General features: G+C 51.0%; 1 pseudogene; it reads right to left on the bottom strand.

The window, feature by feature from the left end:
- Window positions 1-3,878: 3,878 nt before the first annotated feature.
- LOC119283838 lies at window positions 3,879-4,969 on the bottom strand (annotated as a pseudogene).
- Between the last annotated feature and the right edge of the window lie 6,323 nt (window positions 4,970-11,292).

The raw sequence follows: 11,292 nt of genomic DNA, 5'->3' as shown, positions 1-11,292 counted from the left end.
TATGGATAATCACATCAAAGTTGTGTTCTGGAATGTGCTTGGTCTTAACAGCAAAGCCAAGCGCACCGCTGTCCGCACCGTTAATGCCTCTACTTCCCCCCTCGTGGTATGCCTTCAAGAGACTAAATTGTCCCTAGTGACGCCCACTCTGATTTTCGAGACGCTTGGTGCCAGCTTCGCCGACTTTTACTTCCTCCCCGCGGTGGGCACACGCAGTGGCATTCTTCTCGCTTGGCGTAGCGACGCGATCGCTGTGGCCAACCCGACCATTGGGACCTACCACGTCTCTGCAACGGTCTCTTCCCTTTCGGGGGGCGACACCTGGTGGATCACCGGCGTTTACGGGCCGCAAAGTGCCCCTGACAAACTTGCGTTCCTCTCTGAGCTTCGCGACCTGCGGGATTCTATTGCCGGACCTTGGATCTTAGGTGGCGACTTCAACATGGTGACCGCCATAGCTGACAAGAGCAACGGCCGGGTCAACCACCGTACGATGAACCAATTCAGGCGCCTCATTGCCGACTTGGCCTTGCGTGATATCTACCTCCATGGCCGAAGATTCACTTGGTCCAACGAGCAAGACAACCCCACGCTCGTGCGAAACGATCGTGTTCTTTGCACACCATCGTGGGAGATCAACAACCCCAACCACATGCTCCATTGCCTCGCTTCGGCGGCCTCGGACCACTGTCCACTCGTTCTTGACTGCTCTCCCCGCGAGCGAGGCCGGACGCGCTTCCACTTCGAGCGATTTTGGACCAAGCTCGAGGGCTTCCACCATACCGTTGCTACAGCTTGGCACTCTGAGGAGCCCGACCCGGACCCATTCCGGCGAATCTACGCACGCCTAAAGGCTACGGCGCGCGCGATCGCTCGGAGACATCTCTACGCAGCTCCTGGTTTCCCGCGAACTCATATACCGCCTCGACCTGGCTCAAGACAAGCGCATTCTTTCTGCAAGTGAAACCTGGCTCTGGCGAGAACTCAAACGCAAGTACTTGGGTCTGGCCTCTCTTGACCGCTCCATTGCTCGGGAGCGGGCTCGCTTCTCCTGGCTTAAGGAGGGAGACACCAATACGGCATTCCTCAAAATCCACACCGCCCATAGACGCCAAAAGAGCCACATGCGGGGTTGCAGCAGGACGGCCACTTTGTCAGCGATCTTCCTGGCATGGCACAGGCTGCATTCGACCACTTTTACCGCCACCATTGGTTCCCAGTCCACACGTGACCACGCGCTCAACCTGCGCCTGTTCGATCAACGCCGCTTCGACCTGCTACCGCTCGACGAACCTTTCTCCGAGGACGAGATATGTAATGCAATCAAGGCCCTGCCGCTTGGCAAGGCGCCGGGACCGGACGGCTTCACAGCGGAATTCCTACGCTCATGTTGGGCCATCGTCAAAGACGACATTTGTGTCGCATTCGACAAACTCTACACTATGAACGGCATGGGATTTCGCAAACTCAACGAGGCACTTCTCATCCTACTGCCCAAGAGACAAGATGCATCGACCCTCGCGCATTACCGCCCGATCAGTCTTATACACCTCATTGCCAAGCTCTTCGCCAAAGTACTCTCCCTCCGGCTTGCGCCGCGTCTCCGGGAGATGGTGTCCACGAACCAAAGTGCGTTCATCGCCGGGAGGAGCGCGCATGATAACTTCCTTCTCGTCCAACAAATGGCCCGGCTCCTCCACAACCTCAAGGCGCCGCGTGTTCTTCTTAAATTGGACATCGCCAAGGCATTCGATACGGTGGCGTGGCCATTCCTCCTCGAGATGCTACGACACTTGGGGTTTGGCATGCGTTGGTGTGAGTGGATTTCGATCCTCCTCTCCACTGCTTTGACTCGTGTTCTCCTCAACGGCTCCCCCGGGCCGCCGATCGCTCATGCCCAAGGGCTACGCCAGGGTGACCCGGTGTCCCCCATGCTGTTCACCCTGGTGATTGACAAGCTCAACGCGCTCCTCGAGCATGCCACAAACCAGGGAATCCTCCAGCGACTGACCACGCGCCACGCCGCGTCCAGCATATCCATGTTCGCCGACGACGTGGTCATCTTCTGCCACCCCGACGCCCAGGAGCTCTCCGCCATCAGAATGCTGCTTGATACTTTTGGCAACGCCTCGGGTCTTCGAACCAACTTCCTCAAGTGTTCCGCTTCACCAATCAGATGTGGCGACAACCACCGCGCCACCATTGGCGCCTCCCTCTCCTGCCCGCTGGCGGAATTTCCCATCAAATACCTAGGGCTACCGCTCTCAACTCGCAAAGTGCCGGCCTCCGCCCTCCTTCAACTCGTCGACAAGCTTACCACGAGGCTCGCCACCTGGAAAGCCTCCCTGCTGTCCCGAGGCCAGCGGCTTGCTCTTGTTAGACATGTCCTCACCGCCATGCCGGTGCTTATCCTGTTAGCGCTAGCGCTCCACCCGGCGATCCTCAGGAAGGTCAACAGACTCATTCGAGATTTTCTCTGGCACGGCAACAAGGATGCCCATGCTGGCTGCTGCATCGTCTCTTGGCAGAAGGTATGCCGCCCCTCGCGCTTGGTGGACTGGGGATTCGCGATCTGCATCGTACCGACGTCGCCCTCCGCACCAGATGGCTCTGGCTGCAGCGAACCGACCCCGACCGCTCCTGGAAGCATCTCCACCTCCCGACCGATCACGAGGCCTCTGTGCTCTTCCGTGCTTCCACGACCTGGATCATCGGCAACGGCAACACCTGCAAGTTCTGGCAGGACCACTGGCTCAATGGGCGCTCCATCCCCGAGATTGCTCCCGCCCTCTTTGCCTCATCCCGAGGCGCCGCCGAAGCCAATGCCTTGTAAGCGATGCTCTCAACAACAGAGGCTGGATCGCCGACATCCACGGCACCTTACACCCCCGCGCGGTCATCGAATATGTCGAGCTATGGAGGTTGCTCCAAACTATCCAACTCTCCAGCGAGCCCGACAAGCTCTCCTGGAAATGGACGGCCAATGGGAGCTACTCCGCACGTTCGGCCTATCACGCGCTGTTCATTGGCGCCACCACCGCACCATTCTGGCGCCCCATCTGGAAGACTAGGGCTCCTTCCAATGCGAAGATCTTCCTATGGCTCGCCTCTCTCAACAGATGCTGGACCGCCGACCGGAGAGCGCGCCACAACCTTCCCCATGACCCCATTTGCATGTTGTGCAGCCAAGAAAACGAGACACTGCACCACCTTCTCGTCGGCTGCGTCTTCTCGCGCATCGTCTGGCACAACATCATGGCGTGGTGCCGCATTCCAGCCCTTCCCCCTGATGGCGCTTCCGGCTTCTTTGACTGGTGGATGGCAACGACGGCCAGCACGCCAGCCTGCCTCCGCAAAGGGATGAACTCCATCATCATCCTCACCTCTTGGGCACTTTGGAAGCATCGCAACGCAGCCCTCTTCGACAATGCTGCACCCTCCTCCAACAAACTCGTCGAGGACATCAAACAGGACGCGACACTCTGGGCAAGAGCCGGCGCCAAAGGGCTCGATAGGATCGTTTCTGTAACTTAGCGATGTAATCTCTGAGGCTGAGCATCCTCCCTCCCTCGCTGCTCACCAAGCGCCTAGGCCCGCCATCTCATGTGTACGAGGCCTATGACGCTCACCCTTGTACTCTCTCCCAACCTATCAATGGAATGATACGCAACTTGCGTATTCGGGAATTTTTTTTCTAGTCAATATGAACATGTGACGGAAGCACTGGATGCGAGGTTTATCGTGCCGATCGTGTAGAAAAAATATTTGTGCACCTTTTTTCCTATGCTAATTTGGAGTATTTGACAAAAAACTACCACATTTCACGTATCAGTCCCACAGAACTAGCACATTTTGAAAACTGATAAAAAAACTCCAGATTAGTGCTGATTTTGTGACAAAAAACTACCAAATTCACTTGATGACAGATTTAACCATTTTAAAAGCGAATTTGACAGGGTTGGCCCACTGGTCAGGAGAGCGGACGCGCTAACGGCTAACGGCACTCGCCTGCTGCCCGTTAGCCACACGCGAGGGTTGGATCCCGTCGGACCAGGACTAACTTGGCTCGACAGGCAAAGCAACGACAGCGTCGCCGCCTTGTTTGGCGCGACGCTCAGATGCGGCGACTCATACAGGGGGAGGTCGCCCGCCGGCGGTGGGGTCTGTAGCTCCTGCAAGGAGGCGTGGCGAGTGGCGACGTTCACGCCGAGGACGTGGAACTTCACCAGGTCCCAGAGGACCCCGTGCGCTGCGCCGCTTGAACGGCCCGAGGATGCTGCGCTCTACCGGGTCGAAGCACTCGCTGGGCGCGCTCCAGCCTGGCTCACCGGAGGAGAACGTAGTGCCGCCGGTCGTCGCTGACGCCGACGACCGGCACCTTGAAGGAGGCCGGGTCTAGCGGTTGCTGCTGGCCGTCGTCGGGGCAACAGTCTACGCCAGTGAGGACGGCGTGGGCGCTCGTGCCAAAGTAGTCGAAGAACCAGTCGCAGCGCAGCGGGGGGAGTACGTGGCACGCGCCCGAGAGCAGGTTGCACACGGCGAGGCGGTCGACGCCGGGCTCTGGCTCCGCCTCCGTCTCGGCGCCGGCGCCGAAGCGCACGAGGAGCACGCCGCGGTGCGAGGCGAGCGGCACGACGCGGTCGTCGAGGAGGCCGGCGGCGCCACGAAGGAGCCGAGCAGGGGGCGGCCGGGGCAGAGCACCGACCCCGGCGCGCGGATGAAGCTGGAGCCCGGCAGCCCTTCCCCGCCGCGGCGCCGCTCCCGTCCGAGGAAGCCGACGAGGGAGGAGAAGTGGCACGCGCCCTCCGGCTAGCGGCGTCAGGAAGGACGGCTCGGTGACGAGGTCGCGCCAGCGCTTGCGCGCGGCCGCGCAGCGGAAGAGGTCGGCGACGCCGGGCACGCGCGTGAGGATCTCCAGCACCACGTGCTCCGGCAGCCTCACCAGCGAGGACGCTTCTAGATCCCTCATCTCGATCTCCTCCCGCGACAGGGTCTGACCGACGCGCCTGGCTAACGGGCGGCAGGCGAGCGCCATTAGCGGCCGCCGTTCTGACCAGTGGGCCAGCCCTGTCAGAAAGGCAGTTAAACTGGTTAAATCTGTCATCAAGTGAACTTGGTAGTTTTTGGTCACGAAATCAGCACTAATCTGGAGTTTTTGATCAGTTTTCAAAATATAGTAATTCTGTGGGACGGATACGTGAAATGTGGTAGTTTTTTGTCAAATACTCGCTAATTTGTGCCTGGATGTGACTGACTCTGGCAAGCCTTTAAAGTTGTGTACTTTATATCAACCAGTATTCAAATAAAGGAAATCTGAAATTTTTCCAGCAAGAATATAATCTTGCCAATGGGGATAAATTAATATCCAGAGGACAACCCAACCCAGCAAACAGTATATATGTTTTACCGTTTGCAATAGCCACCCTCAGAAAGTGTTTGCTCAAAGGTAGCATTGCCCATTCTTTTGTATATCATCAGTCTGCAAATTCCTCGGCTGCAGCCAATGTTTCTGATCATTCTACTGTACTCCTCGGCTGATCCTACACCATCAGTATGCATGACTCAAGTGGTTGTTCCCAGCAACAATACCAATGAACGGTGCAGGCAGGTTCAGCCGGGCCTTCAGGTTTAAAGATGTGCCCACTGAAATGAATATCTGCGCCTTCCAAATAACAAGAATAAGCCTTTCTTTGAACGATTTCGTGGTAGTTGATCTTGGTGCCGACATCAATATACCAGAGATTTCTGAAATAACTCAAAGATAATATATTGGTAAGACTTTTGAAACAGTTCATATAAATATAGCTTTGAGTTGCTTTGCTCAAATGATCTTCTAATCTCTAGCAACAAAATTAGTTCACACATTTTCTGCACATAAATCCCTCACGGACCTTGCAAGCTATGAACATTTTCTATGCACCATATAAATTTCCTCTGCACACATATCATATGTACTTCTCTTCCAATTTCAGCTGTGTATTTGTGTTCTCATACAGATTTGGATTCAACCAGAACATCTGAAGCAGCTCACTGCTTTATTCAGAAACCTGGTCGATGTGTATCTTTTTTTTTAATCTTCCCTGATTGTGATTGAGTTGGACATTATTTATCCTTGAAGCGGCATCTACTCTGCAGAAATTTACAGTAAGTCTGTTACTCAATACTTTTAAAAAAAAAATTTAACCCACATCTTAGCCTGGATATGAATCTGTCTAATATGACAGGTTTTCGAATATTCAACATTAGCAACATACCTGCAAGTTAATCTGCTTTTTGATCACTCCCCAACTCTAATGTATTGCCAATTTTAGAAGCAGGCTGCATTGCAATTGGGACGTATGAAACACATGGATTGTATTGTATTTGTATATGAATGATAGTGCAATGCAAACAGAAGTTTTGTTGCTCCATTTAAACTTTGCAGAGGGACAGTGTCCATGCAAGAAGAAGAAAGATCATGTTGGATCATACCTTGTGTTAGAGTTATCCAAAGCATATTGGCATGTCTTACTTTGCCTAGGATTTAGTTCATGCAAGTTTGTCCAAAAACTCTATAAGTACCTAAACTTAGAGACTAGCTACTATCGAGCGTTTTGCAAGATATTATTTGGAGGATATATTTTATATTAATTGTTATTATGTTGTGCTGCCTTATTTATTTTCTCTGTCTTTGCATGAAGTTATCTCGTGTTGACTATGTGCCAAAACGCCGAGGGAGAATGCCGATAAGACCAACGGTGGTATGGGATCATCCAAGGATTTCAAGCACTTCAACTTGAAGAACTTCAACTTGAAGAGGCTCGCAATTCATGGGTCAGGGAAGGAAGACAAGGTGACAAACTATATAAGTCTAGTCATGGAACGAGCTGTGGGGTGAAAGAGAATCGTGTTGCTTGTTGTGTTGGAGTTAACCTAGCCTATAAATAAACTTATACCGTGATGGACTCCTGATCCGAGCCGGACAGGAATCACGGTCATGATTAACTCCAACGATCACCCAAGCACTTCAACTTGAAGAGGCTCGCAATTCAAGGGTCTGGGAAGGAAGACAAGGTGACAAACTATATAAGTCTAGTCATGGAACGAGCTGTGGGGAGAAAGAGAATCGTGTTGCTTTTGCTGTGTTGGAGTTAACCTAGCCTATACATAAACTTATACGGCGATGGAGTCCTGATCCGAGCCGGCCAGGAATCACGGTCGTGATTAACTCCTACAATCACCCCCCTAATCACGATGCCATCACGTTACAGCTTCAACGCCGGTCCTTCTTCACATCTTCAAGAACTTCTCTCTTCTAAAAGACCTGGTTAGGATATCTGCTAGCTGATCATCGGTGCAAATGTAGTTGACCTTCATCTTACCTTCTTCCACGCGGTCCTTTATGTAGTGACACAACGTATCAGTGTGCTTGCTCCGATGCCGCACTGGATCCTCGCATAGAAAACTTTCAAACTTGCTATCAACAATGAGTACCACTTGTTCCCGATATTGATCCTGAGATCATCGTATAGCCCTGCTAGCCACACACCTTGACGCGCCGCAACGGCCGCTGCAATATACTCTATTGCATCAACTGCAAGTACTTTACTCTTCTTGCTCAGCTCAAGATGAGGTTCCATTGAAGCGTGAACTGGATTGCAATCTTTCATGTCACGGCTTTCAAATACCTTCCTTGTGTATGTCTCATGGCATAGTGCAATCCCCTCCATCTTTTGATGTACCTCTATCCCGGGGTAGTAGCTCAAAAGACCTAGATCTGGCTATCAAAGAGGAGGCCATCAACTAGCACGCTCATTTTAGAATAAAAGAAATGAAAAAAAGGAAACAAGAAAGAATAAAATAAATGATAGGTTCTAGTTTACCAGATCCGGCTGGTTGGTGAGGTGGTTACACCAGTGTATATCGAAGAGGAAGGCCATCAACCAGCACACTCATTTTTTGCGGATTAAAAACACGGGGAAAAACTACATGGGCCGGCCTAGTGCAGGGAGCTTCAGGCGGTCATTTGTAAAATACACATTAACGGGCGGCAAAAATAGGATTCACCCAGAATCCGACTATGGACACTTGTGGAAGACCCCTTGTTTGCTGGTGTCTTGGGCGGTAGGTTCTTGTTTACCTGATCCTACTGGTTGGTGAGGTGGTTACACCCGTGTATATCAAAGAGGGGGGTCGTTGGTTCGAAGCACGCTCAATTTTTGCGGATTAAGACACGGACAAAACTACATGGGGCGCTTCACTCAGTCGTTCGTAAAATACACATTAACGAGCGCTTAATATTAGCTCAGAATCCGACTATGGACACTTGTGGAAGTCCCCTTGTTCGCTGCTCTCTTGGGCTATAATCTTTATGGGTCTGGGCCTTCAGCTAGGCCATATGTAGCCATGGGCCAATCACGTAGGTGTTCCTTCGTCAATCTGTCTATTTTGCCAACTGAAGTTCATGCTCTTGTCCTGGATGCTTTTGATATTGGTGTCCTCTTTCAGAGTGCCAAAGCTATTGCAAATACAGAATAATGTCGCTGTTTTTTGTATTATTTGTTGTTTCTTCTATTGATTTCACTTGTTATCATTTTCTATTTAAGGTTTCAAGTAAAATTCTGAAAATAGGTGCGTAGATCCAATACAGTAGCCATTTTAAACCAGTGCCTAAATATATTGCCCATAAAGTTTTTCTCGCCACCAATAACCAGAACTAACCAAAAAAATTTATATTTTAGAGAAAAGGCATACGGCCGACCAAAAACTAACAGAAAATTACAACTGACTAGGTGCAATCATCGCTCTCGTACCAGCCATGAGCACTTGTTTTAAGAGTTTTTATAATTCGTTGACAATCAACATATTGTTATTTTGACAGACAAGGAGGATTCATGTGTGAGTCGCTCCTTAATCCGATACCTGCTAGCTTTGTCAACAAGGGATCTTGTGGACTCAAGTTCAAGGTCCGTGGCATTGCACTTATCACAGGGGTGTTTACCACGCAGCTCGATTCTCTTCAAACCCACGGCTCGTTCCATGAAAAGTCTTAGATAATTTGTCACCTTGTCTTCCTCCTCGAACCCTGCCATCACGAGTAACTTCAAGTTCAGGTGCTTCCAATCCTTGGATGGTTCCGGCAGCATGTTGGTCTTCTGGGCACTATGCTCAGACGTTTTGACACATGGATGTTGATTTCGATACAACTTCATGCATGCACACAGAAGATAAACACATATTGCAGTTACGTATCTCCTTTGCAATTTATAAAAAAATGAAACCAACAATACCATTATTTAAGTTCAAGGTGAAGCTTACTGTAAAATTCAGTAGGGCAGGTGCAGCTTGGACGATAAACATGGTCCAGTTCAGATCACACTCGGGAAAGATACAGTTAAGATACACATCAGTCAGGTTTCTGAATATTGTAGTGAGGTGCTTGGGATGTTCAGGTTGAATCCAAATCTGCAGCAAGATGAAAAACACAACAAACAACTAAAATTAGTAGGTAAGAAGAAATATGATATGTAGATGCAAAGAGGAATTCATGTGGAGTGGAGAAATAAACATACCATTTCACAACCAAAATTGAGATACAATCTCGACAGATTCGTGGCACTCAACAAGCACTCGCTCAGCGCAAATGGCGGCTGCCACACCCCAGCACGTGAACCAAGGCTCACCTCACGAAGTTGGGGAACATGGCCGAAGTGCACCGGAGGGCTCTGGCAGGGCCAAGACCAGCACCACACTTTTCTTAGCTGGGGGACAGGGATGAGCTCGATACATTTGCAGGCAAAGCCAACGAACCAAAGCTCCTGGAGCCCGGAGCATGGCGTGTCAATCTTGAGTGCGGAGTGATGATCAACTAGTCTGCAGGATATCAGGGTGAGGTACTCGGCGTCTCCAAACGCTAGCTTCTCGAGGGTTAGCACGGTGAGCCACCGGAAGGCGACGAGGCAGGCATGGGAGAAGGAGATGAACCGCTGCCCCAACTCGGCGAGCAGCAGAGTGGTGTCGCTCGAGGGCGGCGAGAATATATCAAACTCGAGGTATTCGGTCTCGCCGCGGCTAACGACGTCCTCGACGACGCGGCCGATGGAGCTCAGTTGGGGAGGGTCCGACATGTAGAAGCTGAGGGCGAGGGTCTTGATAGCACGATTGCACACGGAGCACGGAGGCGGATAGATGGACAGCAACCTCCGTGCCGCGTCGGTGAACGCGTCCATGATCTTGATCGGCGTGGCACCGTGGAACTGGTCGACGTGAGCTCTAGGTGGAGGCGTTCGAGGATTCCGAGGAGGAGGTGGTCGGGAAGAGTGCTGATCATGTCCTCATCCTCACCGATGTTGGAACGCCGATTGAGCGACTTGTTGCGCTTGCGCGGCGGCAGAGAGCCGAGGCGACGACCCGATCGCAATTCCATCGATTGCCGCAGCCGCAAGCGAAACCCTCCTGGTAACGTAGAGGAGGATTCTTGATGAGCTCCTATAACAGAATAAGTCGTGGTCGATCACCGAGAGAAAAACCATGAGCCCAAACTTAGACAGTGGTTTAGCATCACAGTAGTTCTGAGTGAGAGTTCTTGTACCTATTACTCTTGAGAGCTGCGCACTCTCTAGACGGACAGGTTTCGGCTTCTAGTGTTGAAGAGTTTTTGTCTTCACCGAGCCAGATTATCAGCAACCAAGAGTGATTGTGGTTCGTGAAGGTCGACCGAAGGTTTGGAGATCGCCGACAAGGATCTATCACGAGTGAAATCAACCTGAGTCTGATCAGCTCTACGTTGAAGGAGAAAAGGGTGAAGAGAGTTTATCTTCCGTGTTAAGTCACAGCCCCTCCAACCAGATGTAACCCTTTGCTGAAAGGGTGAACTGGTCTACCAAATCTCTTTGTCGTCATGGAGCACCACTGGTTCTATTCTTCTTCACTGTAATTCTTTCCGCAATTATTATGTGTGCTCCGTGATGACTATTATCTGATCTGATACCCTTTGCTACATATCCTTCATCATATCTCACGTAGAGTTATGTGTCATTCGTAGGCTGAGTTATTATTCGTTGTAATTTTCCTTCACAACTCTGCTTATGTTCGTTGTCATGATCTTAGTTCTTTTGGCATCCTGTATTACAATTATCATTGTTAAGCCTGTTGTTGCCTACGCTCGAATTATTATTGCATCTTACCTTGAAGGCTTTGTTCCTTAGTAGCTAGCTTGTTGGGTTTTCTGATCTACCATCTTTAATTTCGCAGTTTTGCTTGGGTTCAGTTCAAAATATTCGCAAGAATTTTTGAATCTCCCATTCACCCCCC

The sequence above is a fragment of the Triticum dicoccoides genome, chromosome 4A (genome assembly GCF_002162155.2).
Source record: "Triticum dicoccoides isolate Atlit2015 ecotype Zavitan chromosome 4A, WEW_v2.0, whole genome shotgun sequence".
NCBI lineage: Eukaryota > Viridiplantae > Streptophyta > Magnoliopsida > Poales > Poaceae > Triticum > Triticum dicoccoides.
The sequence above is the reverse complement of the archived record's forward strand: the minus strand, read 5'-3'. Positions and strand labels throughout refer to the sequence as shown.